The sequence below is a fragment of the Saccoglossus kowalevskii genome, chromosome 10, assembly GCF_978046115.1.
Source record: "Saccoglossus kowalevskii chromosome 10, keSacKowa6.1, whole genome shotgun sequence".
NCBI lineage: Eukaryota > Metazoa > Hemichordata > Enteropneusta > Harrimaniidae > Saccoglossus > Saccoglossus kowalevskii.
The window spans coordinates 10,301,120-10,304,947 of NC_140650.1; the positions used below are offsets into that span (position 1 = coordinate 10,301,120).

General features: G+C 34.8%; 1 long non-coding RNA gene across 1 annotated transcript; it reads left to right on the forward strand.

Annotated features, from left to right (window-relative positions):
- The first annotated feature begins 1,836 nt into the window (after positions 1–1,836).
- LOC146737857 (uncharacterized) lies at positions 1,837–3,162 on the forward strand. The gene is made up of 2 exons (XR_014930761.1): positions 1,837–2,131; positions 2,999–3,162. It is a non-coding gene; the product is annotated as an uncharacterized LOC146737857 (long non-coding RNA).
- The last annotated feature ends 666 nt before the right edge of the window (positions 3,163–3,828 follow it).

Below are 3,828 nucleotides of genomic sequence, written 5' to 3' on the forward strand. Positions count from 1 at the left end.
TTTTTCAGTCCGGATTTTTTGCAGAATTGTTTTCTGTGCAGGATTTGTTTTCCATTTTTGCCATGATGTGAGGTTGTTATAAAGGTATCTTGGAACCATCGTATATATTTGTATGAGTTAACATAACTATATATACAATAAATATAACAAACTTTTATTTGTTTATTACGAGTTTTCACAAGCAAATTATTTGGAAATAATGGTAAAATTATCGTGGAACTTCTATACATTTATATATAATAAATACACGTATAGTACATTGATTCTAAATAATTATAATTTATACCGCTCCTCGGTGTATCAAAAAAGCCAAAATAATAGGTTGTATTTAAAATTTGTCACCATCAAATTTACACAGAAATATTGTTGGTATAATATAATAGCAGTAAAGCATTGCTCGTTCGTATATGTCGTTCTCCTGTGCTATATCGCGTAGTATACGCGCCGGGTGATGGTCTTGGAGAAAATTGTGATTAAAAACATCCAGTACGGCTGTAAGTGAGTACGCGCAGGGCCTCTCATGCATCATGTATAAGATAAAGACTGAATAGAAGGGCTTTTCTGGAATATAAAGTTCGAACTAAAGCAGAGGTGTGGCTTTTGACACTCTTTACATGAAATTTGAGATCTATGAATGAATTCTGTCGATAAAAATAACTTATATGTGCTGCGAAATGCCCGAAATATCGGGTATAAAACGGGCTGTGAAGCAGACGACAAACGCCCGCTTTGCCTGGCGTTATTTCGCCTCTAGAGGGCCAGTCAAATGACGTCATCAGTGAATACTGATAAATGAACCCATTCATGCTAGTACGTCAATCCCATAGAAATGCTACTGTGAAAGACCTTGTTAACTGACTACTTAAAAGTTGAAACCTGGCGAGGTGTTGTATTATGAATGCCATAACGATTCATGTTATGTTTCTCGAAATCCAAAATAAAAAATCACGTTGTTGGTTGCGAGAAATCGGCGGAAGAACTAACCTCAAAGTGAAGACAAGTACAGCGTTCTGGCTATAGTAAACAGTGAGTGAATAAACATTGTACGAGTTAAAACTAAATGAGAAATATGCTAATATCACTTGAACCACAGTACTCATTTTTTCTAATTTCCCACTTTTTAAACGATCGCTTAATTTCCGACCGCACTGTATTTTCCGACCGCACTGTATTTTTGTTTTTTTTCTCTCGCTCGCTTATTGAAAACACCGACCGCTCGCCCAAACACTGGTCACCGGCACGGGAGTAGTCAAAATGTTTGGGGATATACAACGAGTGTTAACTATTATATATTCGGAACGGCTCTTCAAATCTATACCACTCTGTATCGTTCGCGAACAAGTTCATCTGTGTCCAATACTAGAGCCGGTACAATATTGTAAACAAATGCCATGACTATCTCAGTCATATCGCTATTGTATACACTACCTTTTTTTTTTATTCTGGTTTGCACAAACGTTGAATAGCCGTCAAAAATTCAAATATATTTAGTTATATCTATAATTATATGCACGCAATTTGACCCTTTTGATTTAGATTTGATTTGGATGGAATATTTTATTTTAAACAATATTCTGACGTTACTTACTGCCCCAAAAATGTTTCAACACAATTGCGGTATGACTGTCCGATTTACAAGTACATCGAGTAATATATTAATAACCATTCTCACCAATCGCTAGCTTAGGAGAGAGTAGGAAATCAAACAGCCGCAGGTCGCCCGCCTTTTATGCATAGATTTCATGACGCCGTCTGACCGCGGCACGGCAAATGTGATATCCCAGAGTTCAATGCGTTTTGTACCATCCAATATACACTTTATCTCCGCACGAGGGCGCAATTTCAAATTGAAAGAAAAACTAGCATACACGCTATTACCATTCTATGACCTCAATTGACCCACCAGCCTCATTCCCAACTTGATACTGGAATTCTCATTTTTTGATGTATTTAAAGTTTTTTACCCGGATCGTTTTAACCATTTCAATAAATAGTTATAGACTATAATTGATTATGCGAAATTACTGCATTTTTGGTGGTTTTTGGCCTACTCCTCTCACTGTTATGTTAGAATTACCGCGAGAGTGCCTCCCATGGATTGTCAACATGGCGGCTCACAAAGTTACGTTCGGTAAGTCCTTTTTTTTTACGTTTTACACACAAAAAAAGCAATTTTTAGAAAATAACGTTCGATTTCTTCCATTGTTGGCGCCTTTTTTGTTGCAAAAGTGCTGGTCGTGAAAATGAAAAACGTAATTTTGTTAGGGATTTCGAGAGCTTTACAACGATATGTAGATCGACCATATACACGTTATGTCCCTCATAGGAGTAGTGAATAAAGTGTCATAATGTATTTTGTCATTAATTTGCATACCATATATACACTATTGAGATAATATATACACTATTGAGATACTATGGGTATAGGGATAAAATGAACATTTTCCATGTATCTGTTTTTGATACCAATGCATTTCATTCGTTTCTCTCAATATTATTTTCTGACATATTATTCATAATAAATTATGTAATATTAAAGTGAGAATATACTAAATATAGTTAATAACAAATGATTTTCAAAAAAAATGTGCCACGCCCCCTCCACTTGCCCCATTTCTCCAGTAAACGTGACACACATTGATGTGTTTGAAGTTGAAGAATTAATACCTAGAAAATAGTGTCATTACAAATTTGACAATTTAGGCTGACTTTAGAATAGTTTTACCAAGTGTAAATAATAATTTATTATTATGACAGATTTTTTATATTAAATATTGAGATTAGTTTAATAACAAATGATTTTCAAAGAAAATGTGCCAGGCCCCCTCCACATGCCCCATTTTTTACAGTCAAAGACTTCATAGAAAATAGTGTCATTACAAATTTGACAATTTAGGCTGACTTTGGAATAGTTTTACCAAGTGTAAATAATAATTATTATGACAGATTTTTGATATTAAATATTGAGATTAGTAATGCATCTTGTGTTTTGTTTCAGATCTTTTGTGCTGAACTTACCATGGACAGTTTGCATGTGACGAGTGATACCTGGCTTGATTTTATATACAACATGGAGATGTGATGCGCATAGTGTGCATTTGTATTCCTTGTGTGTGCCAAATAAAATTTCAAAATGTGATTCAGCAGAATCCAACAAATTCACTTCAATGTGTTCAGTGTATTTAATTTCAAATGCTAGTGAAGCTGCTTCAAGTTTCTTATCAAGTTTGTTAAGATCATCCTTTTTAGTAACTTGAAGTAACTTTGCTGAATGATTTGCTTCATTAATTTCAACCTTGGTATCAAATTGGTCGACCAGTTTTGTTTCATATTGCTTCACATCATGTTTTTGATCTTTTGTATAAATTCCAGTTGTTGGTCGATCTTTTGAGTCTCGTTGAAGAGCTTGTCAATTAGTTTACCCACGTTTCTCAATGTAGCATGAAGGTGATCCATAGTGTATTCATTTATGGGGTCATACTTTATAAGAGGATGATTACTCTGACCATTACTTTTTTCTTCTGCCCATGAATTCATATCCGCAAGAGTGATAGACATATCCCATTCATGATTTGGATTGTGACATTTATGAACTGTAGCCAAACATAAATTGCAGAAAAAACTGGTATTCTTTCTCTGCAAGACCAAACTTTTATACTTTTCATCTCGCTCCAGTTTTCTACAGTATTTCATCCCCTTTATACCATGTTGGGCAAATTTTTCAGTGCATGCCAGAACAGGAAGAATATCAATTTCTATCAGTGCATCACTCTCTGAGGCATTTATAATGGCAAATGGAATGCGGCTTGCATCAGAAGACTGGATTTG